The sequence below is a fragment of the Panulirus ornatus genome, chromosome 67 (genome assembly GCF_036320965.1).
Source record: "Panulirus ornatus isolate Po-2019 chromosome 67, ASM3632096v1, whole genome shotgun sequence".
Taxonomy (NCBI): Eukaryota; Metazoa; Arthropoda; class Malacostraca; order Decapoda; family Palinuridae; genus Panulirus; species Panulirus ornatus.
In genome coordinates, this window is record NC_092290.1 from 21,054,811 (window position 1) to 21,076,267 (window position 21,457).

At 38.2% G+C, this 21,457-nt stretch overlaps 1 long non-coding RNA gene across 1 annotated transcript in view; it reads right to left on the reverse strand.

The window, feature by feature from the left end:
• LOC139747016 (uncharacterized) overlaps nt 1-12,787 on the reverse strand; it is a 31,903-nt gene extending 19,116 nt beyond the window's left edge. The window contains exon 1 of the long non-coding RNA XR_011712297.1: nt 11,923-12,787. This is a non-coding gene — a long non-coding RNA (uncharacterized lncRNA). The remainder of the gene's footprint in view (nt 1-11,922) is intronic.
• Between the last annotated feature and the right edge of the window lie 8,670 nt (nt 12,788-21,457).

The window sequence follows — 21,457 nt, forward strand, 5'->3', positions numbered from 1 at the left end:
ATATGGTGTGGGAGGCAAGTTGTTAGAAGCAGTGAAAAGTTTTTATCGAGGATGTAAGGCATGTGTACATGTAGGAAGAGAGGAAAGTGATTGGTTCTCAGTGAATGTAGGTTTGCGGCAGGGGTGTGTGATGTCTCCATGGTTGTTTAATTTGTTTATGGATGGGGTTGTTTGGGAGGTGAATGCAAGAGTTTTGGAAAGAGGGGCAAGTATGAAGTCTGTTGTGGATGAGAGAACTTGGGAAGTGAGTCAGTTGTTGTTGCTGATGATACAGCGCTGGTGGCTGATTCATGTGAGAAACTGCAGAAGCTGGTGACTGAGTTTGGTAAAGTGTGTGAAAGAAGAAAGTTAAGAGTAAATGTGAATAAGAGCAAGGCTATTAGGTACAGTAGGGTTGAGGGTCAAGTCAATTGGGAGGTAAGTTTGAATGGAGAAAAACTGGAGGAAGTAAAGTGTTTTAGATATCTGGAAGTGGATTTATTTATTTATTTAGCTTTGTCGCGGTCTCCTGCATTAGTGAGGTAGCACAACGAAACAGATGAAAGAATGGCCCAACCCACCCACATACACATGTATATACATACACGTCCACACACGCAAATACACATACCTATACATCTCAAAGTATACATATATATACACACACAGATATATACATATATACACATGTACATAATTCATACTGTCTGCCTTTATTCATTCCCATCGCCTCTCGCCACACATGCAATAACAACCCCCTCCGCCCACATGTGTGCATTGTAGCGCTAGGAAAAGACAACAAAGGCCACATTCGTTCGCACTCAGTCTCTAGCTGTCATGTAATAATGCAACGAAACCACAGCTCCCTTTCCACATCCAGACCCCACAGAACTTTCTATGGTTTACCCCAGACGCTTCACATGCCCTGGTTCAATCCATTGACAGCATGTCGACCCCGGTATGCCACATCGTTCCAATTCACTCTATTCCTTGCCCGCCTTTCACCCTCCTGAATGTTTATGCCCCGATCACTCAAAATCTTTTTCACTCCATCTTTCCACTTCCAATTTGGTCTCACACTTCTTTTTCCCTCCACCTCTGACACATATATCCTCTTGGTCAATATTTCCTCACTCATTCTCTCCATGTGACCAAACCATTTCAAAGCACCCTCTTCTGCTCTCTTAACCACCCTTTTTTTATTACCACACATCTCTCTTACCCTATTCTTACTCGATCAAACCACCTCACACTACATATTGTCCTCAAACATCACATTGCCAGCACATCTACCCTCCTCTGCACAGCTCTATCCATAGCCCGAGCCTCGCAACTATATAACATTGTTGGAACCACTATTCCTTCAAACATACCCATTTTTGCTTTCCGAGATAATGTTCTCGACTTCCACATTTTTCAACGCTCCCAGAATTTTCGCCCCCTTCCCCACCCTGTGACTCACTCCCACTTCCATAGTTCCATCTGCTGCCAAATCCACTCCCAGATATCTAAAACACTTCACTTCCTCCAGTCTTTCTCCATTCAAACTTACCTCCCAATTAACTTGTCCCTCAACCCTACAGTACCTAATTCCCTTGCTCTTATTTATTTATATTTATTTTGCTTTGTCGCTGTCTCCCGCGTTAGTGAGGTAGCGCAAGGAAACAGACGAAAGAGTGGCCCAACCCGCCCACATACACATGTATATACATACATGTCCACACACGCTCAATATACATACCTATACATCTCAATGTACACATATATATACACACACAGACATATACATATATACACATGTACATAATTCATACTGTCTGCCTTTATTTGTTCCCATCGCCACCCCGCCACACATGGAATAACAACCCCCTCCCCCCTCATGTGTGCAAGGTAGCGCTAGGAAAAACACCAAAGGCCCCATTCGTTCACACTCAGTCTCTAGCTGTCATGTAATAATGCACTGAAACCACAGCTCCCTTTCCACATCCAGGCCCCACACACTTTGCATGGTTTACCCCAGACGCTTCACATACCCTGGTTCAATCCATTGACAGCACATCGACCCTGGTATACCACATCGTTCCAATTCACTCTATTCCTTGCACGCCTTTCACCCTCCTGCATGTTCAGGCCCCGATCACTCAAAATCTTTTTCACTCCATCTTTCCACCTCCAATTTGGTCTACCACTTCTCCTCGTTCCCTCCACCTCTGACACATATATCCTCTTGGTCAATCTTTCCCCACTCATTCTCTCCATGTGACCAAACCATTTCAAAACACCCTTCTCTGCTCTCTGAACCACACTCTTTTTATTTCCACACATCTCTCTCACCCTTACATTACTTACTCGATCAAACCACCTCACACCACATATTGTCCTCAAACATCTCATTTACAGCACATCCACCCTCCTGCGCACAACTCTATCCATAGCCCACGCCTCACAACCATACAACATTGCTGGAACCACCATTCCTTCAAACATACCCATTTTTGCTTTCCGAGATAATGTTCTCGACTTCCAAACATTCTTCAAGGCTCCCAGAATTTTCACCCCCTCCCCCTCCCTTGCTCTTATTCACATTTATTCTCAGCTTTCTTCTTTCACACACTTTACCAAACTCAGTCATCAGCTTCTGCAGTTTCTCACCCGAATCAGCCACCAGCGCTGTATCATCAGCGAACAATAACTGACTCACTTCCTAAGCCCTCTCATCCACAACAGACTGCATACTTGCCCCTCTCCCAAAAACTCTTGCATTCACCTCCCTAACCACCCCATCCATAAACAAATTAAACAACCATGGAGACATCACACTCCCCTGCTCTAAACCGACATTCACTGAGAACCATTCACTTTTCCGCTCTTCCTATTCATACACATGCCTTACATCCTCGATAAAAACTTTTCACTGCTTCCAGCAACTTGCCTCCCACACCATACACTGTTAATACCTTCAACAGAGCATCTCTATCAACTCTATCATATGCCTTCTCCAGATCCATAAATGCTGCGTACAAATCCATTTTTCTAATTATTTCTCGCATACATTCTTTAAAGCAAACACCTGATCTACACACCTTCTACCACTTTTTGAAACCTCACTGCTCTTCCCCCAATCTGATGTTCTGTACATGCCTTCACCCTCTCAATCAGTACCCTCCCATATAATTTCCCAGGAATACTCAACAAGCTCATACCTCTGTAATTTAAACACTCACCTTTATCCCCTTTGCCTTTGTACAATGGCACTATGCACGCATTCCGCCAATCCTCAGGCACCTCACCATGAGCCATACATACATTGAATATCCTCACCAACCAGTCAACAATACAGTCACCCCCTTTTATTAATAATTTCCACTGCAATACCATCCAAACCCGCCCCCTTTTCGGCTTTCATCTTCCACAAATCTTTCACTACCTCTTCTGTTTACCAAATCATTCTCCCTGACCCTCTCACTTTGCACACCACCTCGACCAAAACACCCTATATCTGCCACTCCATCATCTAACACATTCAACACACCTTCAAAATACTCACTCCACTTCCTTCTCACATCACCACTACTTGTTATCACCTGGATGGAGAGAGATGGGTGATTATTGGTGCATATGCACCTGGGCATGAGAAGAAGGATCATGAGAGGCAAGTGATTTGGGAGCAACTGAGTGAGTGTGTTAGTAGTTTTAATGCACGAGACTAGGTTATAGTGATGGGTGATTTGAATGCAAATGTGAGTAATGTGGCAGTTGAGGGAATAATTGGTGTACATGGGGTGTTTAGTGTTGTAAATGGAAATGGTGAAGAACTTGTAGATTTATGTGATGAAAAGGTCCGGTGATTGGGAATACCTGGTTTAAAAAGAGGGATATACATAAATATACATATGTTAGAAGAAGAGATGGCCAGAGAGCATTATTGGATTACATGTTAATTGATAGGCATGTGTAAGAGAGACTTTTGGATGTTAATGTCCTGAGAGGTGCAACTGGAGGGATATCTGATCATTATCTTGTGGAGGCAAAAGTGAAGTTTGTAGAGGTTTTCAGAAAAGAAGAGAGAATGTTAGGGTGAAGAGAGCGGTGAGAGTAAGTGTGCTTGGGAAGGAGACTCGTGTGAGGAAGTACTAGGAGAGACTGAGTACAGAATGGAAAAAGGTGAGAACAAAGGACGTAAGGGGAGTGGTGGAGGAATGGGATGTATTTAGGGAAGCAGTGTTGGCTTGTGCAAAAGATGCTTGTGACATGAGAAGAGTGGGAGGTGGGTAGATTAGAAAAGGTAGTGAGTGGTGGGATGAAGAAGTAAGATTATTAGTGAAAGAGAAGAGAGAGGCATTTGGACGATTTTTGCAGGGAAATAATTCAAATGACTGGGAGATGTATAAAAGAAAGAGGGAGGAGGTCAAGAGGAAGGTGCAAGAGGTGAAAAAGAGGGCAAATGAGAGTTGGGGTCAGAGAGTATCATTGAATTTTAGGGAGAATAAAAAGATGTTTTGGAAGGAGGTAAATAAAGTGCATAAGACAAGGGAACAAATGGGAACATCAGTGAAGGGGGCAAATGGGGAGGTGATAACAAGTAGTGGCGATGTGAGAAGGAGATGGAGTGAGTATTTTGATGGTTTGTTAAATGTGTTTGATGATAGAGTGGCAGATATAGGGTGTTTTGATCGAGATGGTGTGCAGAGTGAGAGGGTTAGGGAGAATAATTTGGTAAAGAGAGAAGAGGTAGTAAAAGCTTTGCGGAAGACAAAAGTAGGCAAGGCAGGGGGTTTGGATGGTATTGCAGTGGAATTTATTAAAAAAGGGGGTGACTGTATTGTTGACTGGTTGGTAAGGTTATTCAAAGCATGTATTACTTATGGTGAGGTGCCTGAGGACTGGCGGAATGCTTGCATAGTGCCATTGTACAAAGGCAAAGGGGTTAAAAGTGAGTGCTCAAATTACAGAGGTATAAGTTTGTTGAGTATTCCTGGGAAATTATATGGGAGGGTATTGATTGAGAGGGTGAAGGCATGTAGAGAGCATCAGATAGGGGAAGAGCAGTGTGGTTTCAGAAGTGGTAGAGGATGAGGATCAGGTGTTTACTTTGAAAAATGTGAGAAATAGTGAGGAAAGCAAATGGATTTGTATATAGTATTTATGGATCTGGAGAAGGCATATGATAGAGTTGATAGAGATGCTCTGCATAAGGTATTAAGAATATATGGTGTGGGAGGTAAGTTGTTAGAAGCAGTGAAAAGTTTTTATTGAGGATGTAAGGCATGTGTATGTGTAGGAAGAGAGGAAAGTGACTAGTTCTCAGTGAATGCTGGTTTGTGGCATTGATATACAGTTGATATACATCGAAGAGACGAAGCTAGCTTCGTCTCTTCGATGTATATCAACTGACTGTTATATTCCTCTCTTGTGTCTCCCCTGATGATGTGATTATTACACGAAAGTGCACTTGGGAACTTTTCGTTTTTCATTTTCCCCGTGGACTCATAGGAATATCTTGATCACACACAAAATTGTGATCCTTTCCAATATATATATATCTTTTTTCTTTCTTTCAAACTATTCGCCATATATATATATATATATATATATATATATATATATATATATATATATATATATTTTTTTGTTTTTTTGCTTTGTCGCTGTCTCCCGCGTTTGCGAGGAAGCGCAAGGAAACAGATGAAAGAAATGGCCCAACCCACCCCCATATACTTGTATATACATACACGTCCACACACGCAAATATACATACCTACACAGCTTTCCATGGTTTACCCCAGACGCTTCACATGCCATGATTCAATCCACTGACAGCACGTCAACCCCGGTATACCACATCGATCCAATTCACTCTATTCCTTGCCTTCCTTTCACCCTCCTGCATGTTCAGGCCCCGATCACACAAAATCTTTTTCACTCCATCTTTCCACCTCCAATTTGGTCTCCCACTTCTCCTCGTTCCCTCCACCTCCGACACATATATCCTCTTGGTCAATCTTTCCTCACTCATTCTCTCCATGTGCCCAAACCATTTCAAAACACCCTCTTCTGCTGTCTCAACCACGCTCTTTTTATTTCCACACATCTCTCTTACCCTTATGTTACTCACTCGATCAAACCACCTCACACCACACATTGTCCTCAAACATCTCATTTCCAGCACATCCACCCTCCTGCGCACAACTCTATCCATAGCCCACGCCTCGCAACCATACAACATTGTTGGAACCACTATTCCTTCAAACATACCCACCTTTGCCTTCCGAGATATATATATATATATATATATTCCAGTATCTCTCTCTAGTTGCAAAAGTTCTTAGTGTCACACCATTCATTATTTAGTTTGAAAGTGTGATCTCAGTTTGTTCCTAATCCAACTTTCTCATTCATAATGATTTCCAAATCCTTTACATTCACTTTTCTGTTTTTTTTTCTCTACAGCCTTTGTATGCAGGCATGAAGTAATGTTAATTTGCCATGTCTTATTTGTTTCATTTTCTTTGTTGAACAGACCATTCTCTTCTACCCATTTGTAAATGGTATCCAGATTTCTTTACAGTTTCCTTGATCTTTGTTTTCTACTGTTTTACTCCCTTTCATGTCATCTGCAAAACATCTAGCGTTGCTCATGCTTAGCAGGATGGATTAGAGGCTTTGAATCGGTCCACAATGAAGAGGTAAGACTGGGAGAGGCACGATTATAACTTTCAGTTTTCTTAATCAGATTGACAATGTCTACAAAACACTGTTCTTTGAAAGATTCAAAGAAAGAGCAATAAGTGATAGTAGCAAAACGTGTTAGAAAAGATGTGAAGAATACTTGTCCACTTATCCAGTAACAGAGCTTTAGATAAATGGAGTAATCTGAGTGATGAGACTGCAGATGAATACAGTATACAGAAATGTAAAAAGTTGTATGATAATTAAGAAACATAAGAGATATAGGGCCATATGAATGTATACCTCCCTTCCTGTACTGTACATGTGGGTGAATATTTATTCATAATTACTCTGCGACCAATTTCTATGAAGAATTTCTGTAGTTACCCAGGACTTTTCTTAAAGCTGCTGCAGTAGCAGGGAAAAGTAGACTTCTTTGGAGTGAGAATTTCTGAGACTGTACTCCCAGTGATACACCCCTAACAAAGGTGACTTTACACTTGCTGTGTAACTTTATGTAAGCAGAGTTCGGTAACAACAACAAAACGCAGTTTCATCTGATGTTCTCGGTGTTTCTATTTAACACAGGTAACTGGGTTCCCTTTTTCTTTTTCAAACATGTACAACAAAAGGTTATGAAAATTCATACTTTAAGTTTCTAAGTTTGAACTAAATGTGGATTAATCCTTCCCAGAAGGAAAGCACTGACTTTGCTCATTTATCTGTCTGGAGCAGACCCTGTCAGAAAAGAGCCTTCCAGAGGTCAGCTGAGAAAGAATTCTGTATAAGGAATGGTGGTCTAGGGTAAAAAAAAAAAATAGTAGTGTGATGGAACTCCCTGGACCACCTGAATAGACTTTGTATTTCTTTAAGAAAACACACCTCTTGTAGAAAAAGCATTCTGAAGATACCAATATCATATCTGTACTTCAATACAAATTTCAAATTGTATCTGTATGATGCTACCATACTGCAAGCCAGGCCTTCTCTGTAAACCAGAAAAGAGAAATTCTAGGCAGGCATTTTCCATAATAATGAAAAAACCTTTATCTCAAAAAAAAAAATTAGCTTGCCAATATGACTCGTAATATTTTCTACATGGTCCTCGGGCAGTTTTTGAGAGAGGTCTTGCTACTACCTATGAGAAAGAGTCTTGATGACAACCTTTGAGAAGATATTCTGCATGTGTAGCTTTAAGCACTCCTCAGACTGGTTTTATTGCCTTCTGAAAGTTTAGCCACTGATGAAGATGGCCCTGTCCCAATGGAGCTAGGTTGGGGAGCCAAGTAATGATGGCACAATCCCAAGGGGACTTTTAAGACCATTAATGCTTTGAAATGGTGCAGCCTCTACACCTCATTGCCCAACATCTGTACTGCTGGGAAAACATAAATACATAGCCACCTATTTAGGTTCACTGCACAAAAATTATCACCCATGCCCCTTGGCAGGGGATTGAAGCCAAGAAGGTTTATAGATGTACATTATGGGGCATTATAAACTTGTAAGAGTTAACTTCCTGAGTGAGGAGTGGCTCAAAGATATGACTGAATACTGACCACTTTATTCCCTTATAAAAAGTGTCCAGCAATCTGTATTAAAGCCCTACCAGTTAACTTTCCAAGATCAAGCAATTCAACTTTTGGGCCAAATAGTAAAGATTTTTTCTATGCAGAAGAATTGGGGACTGCAGAAAACTGATTCCCCTTTCTTCAAGCAAACTATTGACATGGCACAATTCATCACAAAACATATGCCTGTTCCTGGTTAAAGAGAAAGAAATTCCTTGGAACCCAATGCCAAACAATGCTATAATTTTGACACTCATAGCCTCCACTGTTCTTTGGCCATTTGTCCATATACCATATAGCTTTTATGTCATCTGGGACCACCCTTTGTGTGTCCTTGTTTCCTTACCAAATCTGTCTCCTATGCCTGTTTCTGGCAAATGTATGACATGATCCTCCAAAATTAAGGAAACCTATAATCCTCTTCTGTGCAATTCTTTTACAAGTCCAATTTTTTAGAAAGGGTCTGGAGTATTGTCAATTTCCTCATCTGACATGGGTAGATAAAGAATGCCAACCAAGACTTACCCATGAAGTGGCTTGCTTCTACCCCAGTCTGGATCTTTCTGTATTCATTACCAAGTCACACAACTTTACTTTTAATGTTACTAATACCAGTTGGGTACACTGCTTTCTTGACTGGGACAAAAATAATCTAGTCATCTAAATGGTCATAATGTTTACTCCCTCTTTTATCACTGTGTTAATGCAGGAATCTACAAGTCTACTGCAGTAAACACCTTTAGTGCTTTGTTGAGGCCAAAAGGCTTGGCATGAGCTAGTAAGCCTTCTAAGCAAACTGGAAGGTTATGCACATCCTGAATCTTGGATTTATGGACCCAATATATATTTTAGGTCTTCAATCTTATCCAAGTCCCTTTAAGTAGAAGCCATCTGACCATGGAAACCATAGCTATTTTGAACTATGTACATATTACCTTTTTGTGTGGGAGAGATAATCTAGCCATGGATTTAACTCATTTTACTCATAACCTACCCATGGTTTCTTGATGATAGCTATTGAAGAAAAGTGAGAAAAAAAGAAAGTCTGCCAGTGATTAAGAGGCCTTGGTATATTTTTCTACATAATTCTGCAAGAGGAATTGTAATTCCCAAGCTTATTCACTAGGTTGAATGTGGAGAGAATAAAGACTAAAAGAAAAGGAAAAGAAAAATGAAGATACTTTTAGAAACACATTTTTGGGAGAACCCACTGAAAGGTGAAATCTACGTTAAGACCACTCCTAGAAGTGATGGTACAGCCACTACTACTATGACACTTCAAGACCCTCTTCAGCAGTTTGGTAGTTATCACCACAAGCAAAAGATAGAAACAATCAAACATTAATTATACAGAACAGCAGCATTGTATAATAAACATGAAGAACACACAAAGCGGTGGCAATATAAGTAAGACTGCTCACTAGTAACAATAACATATACTGTGCACCATTAGAAGTGGCCTGCATATCACCTCTCCATCAGCTGAGAGGAAAGCAACATCAGGCTTGCTAGATGATACAGACTGGTATGTGAGAAAAGGTGTGGGAACGTTAATGAAGGGTGAGTGCTTTGAAGAGATGTTTGAAAGTCAGCTCAAGACTATTATTTGAAAAATTCAATTGTGATAAGATTAGAAAGACTAATGATCTCATGCGTCATGTAACGACAGAAAGCAGGAATATGAAGACGCCCTCTGAAAAACTAGAAAAAACAGTTTGGAACATAGACTTTTGTGAGAGTAACAGAGGTGAAAGAACATATGAAATGTGCACATCACTGACCATCAGTGTTAAGAATATATAACCTTCTACAAAAAGATGTCCATGTATACACAGTAGAGATGGAAAAAAGACAGGGTGGACACAAGCTTGACTTGTGTGTTTCTGGTAAGAAACACATTGGTGGGGTGAATGATGTGCATACTGTGAGAGGGTTGAGTTGAAGTTGGCCGATCACATGATAGTAATGTGTAGTTACACTTTCATTTTAGATATGAGACTAAAAATAGGATGGTAAAAGCAAGAGGGATGTAGAAAGAATAGGTGAGAAATGGGAGTTTGAAGTTCCATTACACGTTAAATGAGAAACTGAGTGATTTCGATTAAAAAGTACAAGATGAAGTTGAAGTGAATGAAAGCAGTTAAAAGGTGCAATAACAGAAGCTGCTACAAAGATGTGCAGCACTGTAACTATCAGTTTGGGAAAAAGAACATGAAGATGGAATGAAAGTTTAAGAAAGTTAAAACAGTTTAGAAAAAATAGAAACAATAATAAATGAAGGGTAAAGAGTGTACAACATACAGAACTTAACAAAATGATTTACAAGTTAATGGTACTGAATAAAAGGAAAGCAAATGTGAACATCATAAGAAGAGAGTATATGAATTTGAGGGATCATAACATAGTTATCAAAAAAAGAGAGTAGGTTTCTCTGAGGACAGACAGTGTTCGGTACTTCCTATCTGAGGTAGAAAAGGGTAAAAATAAATGTATTCACTACATGTAAACATATTGCCACATTCGCATGGCTCTTTCAGAAAAAGTGACATAAACTGGCATTATTATTGAACACTTATCTGTAGGAACTATTTGCACTGTAAACACTCAACCTAATGTCTTCTTTTAAGCCTATAAGTCACCATAGACAAAATGAAGAAATCATACTTCTTTAATATGCTGAAAATATCAGTCCTCAGATGTGTATGGCTGTCAAGTCCAATTCATTACTGGATATTAAAGTAGAGCACTTGACTAAAGATAATTTCTTTTAATACTTCATATGAGATACTGATGCTGCATGTGACCAATAGTACAAATAAAAGTAACTGAACTATGTTTGCAGTTGGTTACAACCCTGGAATATTACCTAGTTTTTACTTTACTACTTCTGATACATTTTACTTATAATCTTTGCTGTTTTGAGCTTATACATTTCCATAGGAAAGAAAGTTAGCATGAAAAATAGGAAGCTTTGTCTCTCACCATTACATATGGACACTTAACCCAAAGCTCAGCAGTACATCTTGAAAGTTAGGCTAAAGTTATATAATCTATAGAGCTCCTGTGTACTGCACAAAAACTCTCAAAACTGCAAACAAAAGTGAAGCATTGTACTGTATATCTATTTGACTTGATGAATTGGATATAAATCATAAGATTCAACAGGATAGAACAATTTAGCTGATGGGTATTACATCATACAAGGAGCCTGTGAGCTGTCTATTCATATAGAGACACTGGTAAGTAAAGTAAGTAAACAGAGGAAAGTAGTGTCTTACACTGTGGATAGATACTAATCACATTTAATTCTGATACATGAGAATCAGTATTGATTGATTTTTCATCAGATTATAAAACTGATCTGACAAAATTATGATTTGGATTTTAAGTACAGACTATTCTGCAAACTCCTAAACTTATAAACCTTCTAAATTTTGTACAAATAACTGCTGATATAGATAATATTGTCTCTACATATTACAAAGGATATGCATAATCAGTTACAACTCGAACATTTACAAGAAGCAGGGCCAGAATACAATTCTATTGATGTACTTAAAACATTCCCTTCAGTCATTCTTAACTGAAGGCATAACTACATCTTTCAGCAATACATATGGTCAGAATTCTGAAATTATTCAATCATACATTTCACTTTTTTAGATCATATTTGCAAGCCAGTTCCCTATCAGATATTACATACCCATAACTAGTTGTCTTAGGCTCCATCTGAAAATCAAAGCAAAGGACTTTCATTTCTAAATTAAAAATCATAAATCTATTTCCAATAACAACCTAGAGTTTGTTAATATACATTCATCAAAATCTAACTTTAGAGTATCAGTGTGTGAATATTCGTTGTTGTCATTATTTTGCCTTACAACCGTAAGTGGGTAGCACTCATCATGTGATTGACAGGTTCAGGAAAAAGTGTCATTGACATTATAGACAGAAAAATATATTCAGTAACTAATACTACAGCTCTACATCACCATGGACTTTCCATGTGACTGGGAAAGCCAGAAACATGAAATCTGTAGCGCTGTATACCCTTGATTTTCATGAGAGTTTGTGAAAAATTCATAACCTTAATGTTCGGTAAGATCTCAAGAGTGAATTTCACATATATTTATAATGGGGTATAGCTGTACAGATTTGTTCTGTTTGTCATAGGTCTAACTTTGTGCTATATTAATAATCAGTCATTATCCTACTACTGATCCATGTCTGTTGTAGGATGATCTGAATCTATGTATCCATGATGAATCAATAAATGATTTATTACAATACTTTTGCGAGATGACCGATAGGGACATTTAGTACATGCATATGGCTTCTCTTTATGGATATTCATGTGACGTTTAAGATGATCATTTGAATTTGATCTGTAAGAGCAGTGGGGGCAAGCATAAGGCTTCTCGCCAGTGTGAGTGGCAACATGTCTTTTATAGTTTGTGATGAAAGAGCTGTTGTAAGGACAGTAGGGGCACTGGTGTTTCTTCCTGTTGGTGTGTCCCTTCATAAGTCCTATGGCTCCTCCTCTGCTGTCCTGACCACCACGGTTCAGCACCACCTGTAGGGTACGTCTCTCTTATTCAAAGTTATAAATTTTCTTTTCATTAAAGTAAGTGTGATGTCCCAAATAAAATTTGAATATCTTCACACTTTTAGCATTTTCCCTAAAATCAAGCAGCTGCTAGTGAAAAATGTTTTATAGAACGAGATCTTAACAAAATAGTCAAGCTACACATATTGTGAAATAAACATAACTGCTATTTTTCCACTCTAAACTTTATAAATGTCATTACTGGTAATGAATGACAAAACAACTTTCAGAAGTAAATGTCTTGAGAAAACTAATTCTTTTGCCATCTAATATGAACCGAGGTAATCAAAATAGTAGAAAAACAAGCATATAAAATCTCTTATAATGAAGATTTAGGGGGAAAAAATTTCCCAGGCATATTGAATGTTTTACTGAATCTTTGTTATTTGGGAATTTATACAATTCGGACTCACATCTAAAGTTAATTCTTGAAGTAATTGTGTTTGAATGGTATATATGATGCACAGAAAGATCATACGTTTACCATTATTGAGGTCAGCCAAAGCAAAAATAGATATTTTCTGTCTCATTATTATGCAGTCTGATTTTTCTAATACAAATGTAGTAGTAAATTCTTAAGAAAATTTACCTAATTATTGATAATTCCTGTATGATTTACATCAGCACAGTCCCCCAACCATTTAAAACTTGTAAAGTGTACTATGTTCATTCATCAGCAGATGTATTATGAATATTTTACAAGTTTTATAAATCTGGGTGGGAAAGAGGAACTTTGAACCCCAAGCAATATTTTCTAAGGGAAATTACCTATTAGCACTAATTCATGCAGATTCAACATACTATGTACAAAATTAATCAAATTATTTCAGTACAGAAGAGAAGAGACTGCATAATAAAAAACTTTAGATCATAAAAAGATGAGGCTTTCAGATTGTTACCAATTTCCTGTAAAGATATCATATCAAGCACTAAATTTTCGATAAAGATAGAATTGGTGGTAACCTGGGATAAATGCAACAGCTCTCAGATGGTCATGGTTGCCTTTGGTGAATCATATGCTTTTGGCAACTGATCTGATGATAAAGCTTTCACCATAAGTCTTGAAATCTATTGTCATACGCAGGAATCAAGGGGCTTCATGAGCAAATATGATAGCTCTGAGTGTAATTTAAAGCAAACATTTTGATTCTGAGAACTGTATCAAAACCTTAAAAGGCATATTTAGTGGATTTATATGAGAGTAAGTATGTGGCACAAGACTTTGCCATGACTCAGGGTTAGTACATAGTGCTCACCACTCTTGTTGTTTGTACAATAATACTGTTACACTGAGCCCCCATATAACAACAGTTCATATACCTACACATCAGTTGCAATGTTTGAGAATTGTGGTACAGGCTTTAATAAAAGCACACAGGCTCTTAAAAATCAGAAACATTAAAAGTAATGCAAATCTGTATTTTACCTTATAAAATATTCTTTTCCTTTGATAATGAATATTTCATGACATTTCAAGTTATTCTTTACCTTTTAACCTTTTGCTAATGATATAATGTCAAAAAATTCACTGATTTATATCTTAACACTGGCAAAATACACTTAGAATTGTATCACACTCAATATTGGTCAGCTTGTATACGAAAATGTCTGTGATCAATTGCTCATTTGTGCCACTGCTATGTCTTTTTTTACCTGATATTTTGTGTATCTTTAGAGAAAATTGTTGAGGAGGGAGATTACACACTTTAGTAACTGTTTAATGTGGATGAGACTGGCTTCTTTTGGAACAGCCAACACATTCACCAGCAAGGAAGAAAATTGTCCCAAGGTTTAAAACCACTAGAGATTGCTTGATGCTCAAATCAGGAAGGAATGCAATGAGATTTCAAACTTAAGTCTCTGTTGATGTTTCATTTTGAAAACCCAAGGCTATGTAAAGTCTACCTTCCCTGTGATTTGGCAACATTTGTTGGATCAGATAACTTTCAGTCCTTCCCAGTAATCTTCAATCCATCCCATCCTATTTCACCATCACCTCAAGCTCCCATCATCACACTTTCTGTTCAGTTTTCATCAACTCCTTAAGTCATATGGGTCCGGCAATACTGAAACCCTTACAATTAAGGTGGGTTGTTACTGGTTTGCTGAGATAGTTCACATCTTTGTTTTTTGCATTATTTTTGTGAATATCTAAAGACCTTATCTCTGGGGATAGGGGAGAAAGAATACTTCCAATGTATTTCCTGGGTGGCATAGAAGGTGATTAAAAGGAGTATGAGCTAGGGCTGGAAATTCTCCCCTCCTGCCCCTCCTGTTTCACTTTTGCAAAAGAGGGAACAGAGATGAGCCAAGTGAGGATTATTCCCTCTGAGACTCAGTCATGTGTTCTTGATGCTACCTCACTAATGCAGGAAATGGTAAATATGAGTGAAAAAATATCTAAAGACCTGTGTTGATTATATATGAAAAATACAATTTACCATATCATTTTCTGTGTATAAGTTGAACATTCTGCTGGAAACACTAGCTTCCCTGGGCACACAGGCATTCCTGTGTTTGATGGCTGTTTAATTTTTACCACCCATTTTCTGTTATTCTTGTAAATATCTAAAAAGAAATTATGAGCTCTGAGGCTAGGTAAATTAGTAAGAGAATCTGTTAACTGTGAATCTTGGATCAGTAAGTGCAAATTTTAGGCAATTTTTTCCTGTTAGACACAAAATTTGCATGCATCCAATGTGACTAAAAGGTTGTACATTGGTTTAACTTAACATATGCACCCAGTATGAAAAAAATCTAAATGATGAGAGAATGTGGAGTACTGCTGTAAAGACAAGCTTTTTCTACTTGGTATAGTTTGTGCATCCATCCAGTCTGACTGAATCTTTGGCTTGGGCTGACTTAAGCATCCAATATGACAGTGTTAATCATCTTTCAAAGTAAATGATGAGAAAGTGCACAACATTCCTCTTAAGCTATTTTGTCTCATGCATACTACATACTTAAAAGTTAGATAAGGGAAATTTTTGATAAGGAACATAACCCTCTCATATAATGAGTTTCAACAGACAGTAAAACCATGGATTTCATACTGACAAGTTTTACAGGAACATTGCCCAGTTGCTCAGTGGGAGCTAGTTGTATTCTCTGCAGCCATGCAAAGAACACTGCTGTCAATTTTGGGATCATCGGCAAATGTTTTAGATACAAGATTTATTTTCTTTTAAGGATTTCTTTACTCATTCCTCCTCTTATGTATTCTTAATTGCAAAACACTGAATAATATAGAGGAGAGCTAGTGGTGGATGTGAACTAATGAGGCCATTCACTATCTGTTCTTGGCACCATCTTCATAAAACAGAAACTGGCAAATGAGAATTAAAAAATCTTCAGTATTTTTGTTTTGGTATATATCTGATATATTTCAAGGGCTCTTGTAGATTATTCATTCTTCCTGTCTTGTTTTGAAGGGTTTAGCTTATATCTGTTGTCAAGCATATATTACATATTTTTGTCTTCTCTCAAATCTTTAGACCATGCACTTCATTACCTCAATCTTGCTTGTACAGTATTACTGGATTCTTTCAAGTATATTAAGAATTTCTGCCTCCACAGAAGGGACTTTTTTTTCCAAGAATCAGCACCCTAACCTTGGTTTGATGATTTTATATTTGAATTTATCCCTTAGGGTCAAATCAAAGACCACTGGTGCTGAAAGTGTAGCAAAGATCTGTGTGACCTGACTTTTATGGGCCAGTCAAAGGGCTATGATATCCATGTTACTGATAAGATGCATTTGGCTTTACCCATACAATTCAGGTCAAAGGCCAATAATGATGAGGATGTATTGAAGATCAGTATGTAGCAATGCCAGCTTTGAAGAGGTCTGTATGGGGTTGTATTAAAGGCCAGTGGTGTTGAGGGTGGTGTAGATTCATCTGCCCTGACCTTCTGAAGCTTTAGTACATGACCACAATCACCACCTGCAGACTGCAGATTGAAAGTCCTTTCATATGCAGACAACCTCACAATCAACATCACAGCACTTTAACCAAGCATCAACATACATGCAAACTACTTCTCTCAATTAGAACACTGAGTCATCCAAAATAGAATAACTGAATCATTACTGGAGTCTACCATTACCCTTTTAACCTCTGACAGACATGAATCCAGCTTGCACCCTCCAATAGATAACCAAGAATGGTCAACCACTCACAGTCAAACTCCAGCCATACTGGGTATCACATGCAGCACACACAGGACACCTGTTCCCAACCCCAGAATCATCAACACATAGGCCATAAAAAACTAGATCACTGCAGAACAATTACTGGTACCAGATTTGGATGAATAAAAGAATCTCTTCATATCCTCTACAGACAATGCACCTCATCCATCCTGAACTATGCTTCATCTGCCGGGTCATCTATCCCCTCAAAGCAAATATATCAAACTGTAAACCTTACAAAACAGAACATTCTAAACAATCAATGGCTGCCTAACAACCACAAACATTCAACTTCACCAAAAATCCTTCCAAAACAATTTCATCTCAATAAGCTTGGCACTCAATTCTTTGTAGCAGCACTAAGCCCTTCACAACCAAACTCTTCAGTAATAAGCCATCAAACCCTAAAAATAAATAGAAAACCAACCCTTGAGTCAGATTTCAACAACATATAATCACAGATCCCTCCTCCCAATAAACATAATGACAAAATAGAAAAAAAAGATAGGAAAAGAAAAAGATATATGAGTTATGTGTTTTCAAGTACTGTGTATGATATGAAGCGGGTGTGAGACAGGTTGAATGACAGTAACCCTTACATAAATAATGCAAGGGGAAAACGGACAGCAATCTAGGTCTGAAAGGGGTACATGACAAACGCTGCAGCTCTGGCTCACTATGCCACTAATACTGTCCCTTCTGAAATCTGCCACCCACTCTACTACACTTTACTGTGATCTAGGTGCTCCTGCATTATCAAAGCTGCATCACACTTGGTAGCAGGGATAGGATGACTCCAGTGAAACAAGAAGTTTTCAGTCAGACTGCATTTTCTTCCACCAGCTGACACCAAGTTTAGACTTACTAATATCTTCCATCATTGGGTTTTGTGTTAACATGTTATACAAGTAGCCGGATGAATAAAGTCAATTACTACATCATGGTGTAAGTGAAAATGTAGAACAAGTCAACCATGTATAAGTTTTAAGTAGGCACAGATAATAATAATGGACTTGAACATTGTCATAAGGATCTTGTAATACGAAACTGGGATCAGGGAAGCAGTGGAAAACAATATAATATAATGCACATTTATTTACTGTTTGATATAACTCTACAGTTTTTTCACATACTTAGATTCTATACCAATAAACAGTTTTCAGACTAAAGCTACAATACATAAATCTGTCACAATTAATTTTGTTTGTAAAATTAAGTAATCTAAAATTTTTGTAATGTCATTCAGTTACCAAAAATTTCTACCATGAATGCTGCTAACATGCCTTTTTAACTCCGAATGTTGATTACATGAGTATGGACAAAACGGGCAAAGTATTCGCGTTTCTTGTCTATGAGTGCGCATATGTCTCTCAAGACACTGCTTAGTAATAGCACTGTAGGAACAGTGTGTGCAAGAATAAGGTTTCTCCCCAGTATGCCTCCTCATGTGGTTCCTTAAGTTAGTGGTGAAATATGTGGTGTAATCACAGTAAGGGCACTTGTGCATCCTGTTGGGGTTGTGACCCCTCCCGGTTCCTGAGGCTCCACTCTTGATGTTCCTCTGATCGTCACACTCCAGCCCCACCTGTTGGGGATGCCCGACATTTCAAATTGTCTTTAATGATTAGTGAAGAGACAGAATTCTAAAATAATAGTCATCAAATACATTTCTTAAATGATTCACATACTTAACACATTTTTCACCTCAAAACATTATTTCAAGAACTTGTATAATGAAAAAGACAACTGTAACAATTCATGGACATTATACACAACCAACTCATTTCATGAACATCAAATTCAGTTTGGTAGTACTGAACACCTAAGGTGAAAATCCATGTGAATAAGAGTAAGGTAATCAGGTTCAGCAGGGTTTAGGGACAAGCTAGTTAGGATGTGAGATTGAATGGAGAAAAATTGGAGGAAGGGAAGTGTTTTAGATATTTGGGAGTGGACTTAACAGCAAATGGAACCATGTAAAGGGAAGTGAGTTATAAGGTGTGTGTGTGTGGGGGGGGGGGGGGGGGGGAGAGAGAGAGAGAGAGAGAGAGAGAGAGAGAGAGAGAGAGAGAGAGAGAGAGAGAGAGAGAGAGAGAGGTGGGGGGAGGGAGAGCAGGAGGTTCTGAGAGCAATGAAAAACATGTGGAAAGAGAGACAGTTAACTCAGAGAGCAAAAATGGATGTGTTTAAAGGAATAGTAGTTCCAACAACATCATATGGTTGTGAGGCATGGGCTATACAAAAGGTAGTACGGAGGAAAGTGAATGTGTTGGAAAATGTTTGAGACAATATGGGGTGTGAAGTGGTTTAATTAAGTACGTAATGAAAGGGTAAGAGAGATGTGTGGTAATAAAAAGAGTGTGGTTGAGAGAACAGAAGAGGGTGTATTGAAATAGTTTGGTCACATGCAAAATGAGTAAGGAAAGATTGACAAAGAGGATATATGTCTCAGAGGTAAGGGAACAAGAAGTGGGAGCCCAAATTGGGGGTGGAAGGATGAAGTGAAAAAGCGTTTGAGCAATTGCGGCCTGAACATACAGGAGCGTGAAAGGCGTGCAAAGAATAGGGTGAATTGGAACGATTTGGTATACTGGGGTCGATTGTTGTCAATGGATTGAACAGGGCATATCAAGCATCTGGGGTAAACCATGGAAAGTTTTGTGGGGCCTAGATGTGGAAAGGGAGCTTTGTTTTCTTTTCCTAGTGCTACCTCATGCATGCTGGGGGGTTGGAGGAGGGTGCCATTTCATGTGTGACAGGGTGGCGACAGGAATGGATGAAGGCAGCAAGTATGAATATGTATATGAGTTTATATGTATTTGTCTGTGTATGTATATGTATGTATATGTTAAAATGCATAGGTATATATATGTGCGTGTGTGAGCATGTATGTATATATATGTGTATGTGGGTGGGTTGGGCCATTCTTTCGTCTGTATCCTGCGCTACCTTGCTAACGTGGGAGACAGTGACAAAGTATAATATATATATATATATATATATATATATATATATATATATATATATATATATATATATATATATACACATACATATATACCATCGATTTTCCGGCACTCTTGGTTCCACAGCCTTGCCAAATTAACCATTTTGTCAGACCAACCATGGTGACGTAATAAATAATTCATCAACACACCTCTAACCCACTAATCATACATCTCCAATGTGTCTGAAGTATACCATGGACAGCTAGAAATTTAGATTAAACAAATATTAAACATAGATTAAATAAGTAGATGAAATACATTATAAACCTGCTCAGGAAGGAGGTGCGCATCAGCTATGACTTTCATATATTCGTCCAGATACTCGGCAGATCCTTTGTGATTTGCAGACTCCTTTTCTCTGCACCCTTTATTCATGGAAATTCCATGATGCTTCTTGAATCTTTGAAGCCATCCTTCACTATAGTCATGCTCATATTGTAATTTAAGTTCTTTATGGAACAACTTAGCCTGGTCCATTATCATGCTACCTGATAAGTCCACTCCATCACTCCGATGCTGTCGAAAGTATTCCATCATCACTCGATCGTGCTCAGTACTCTTACCATCTTTAATGGTTTTTCTAATAGTCATTTGCTTCTTGGAATCACTGTCTGCATAGCATTTCAATATTTTCTCCCTTTGTTTCTTTATATCATAAACAGTTGATGAGCCAATACTGTAGATGTCACACAGCTTACGCACCAAAACACCACGGTCCATTTTTCAACAGTTCTACTTTATCTTGGATCGATATAGACTGAGGTTTACATTTGACACTACGACAGACACTCTCATATGTCATAGAAGGCATAGCTAGGGGTAAACTTAAGAAAACAAGCTAAGAATATCACAGAATTGCAGTATCACCAACAACAAATGCAGTGTAAAGAATGTAAATAAGTGCACCCTACACACAATGCCATCTATGGCCGCCCAGTAAATTAGTATGGTGGCCACAGTAATTTCACGTTACCACACATAATTTTGTCTGGATTAAAGGAGGTGCTGCACAATCAGCTCCTGGAAAACAGGTGGTGTACCTGTGTGTGTATATATATATATTTATATATATATATATATATATATATATATATATATATATATTTCTTTCTTTCATACTATTCGCCAATTCCCGCATTAGAGAGGTAGCGTTAAGAACAGAGGACTGGGCCTTAGAGGGAATATCCTCACCTGGCCCCCATCTCTGTTCCTTCTTTTGGAAAATTAAAAAAACGAGAGGGGAGGATTTCCAGCCACCCGCTCCCTCCCCTTTTAGTTGCCTTCTACGACACGCAGGGAATACATGGGACGTATTCTTTCTCCCCTATCCCCAGGGATATATATATATATATATATATATATATATATATATATATATATATATATATATATATATATATATATATATTTTTTTTTTTTTTTCATATATATA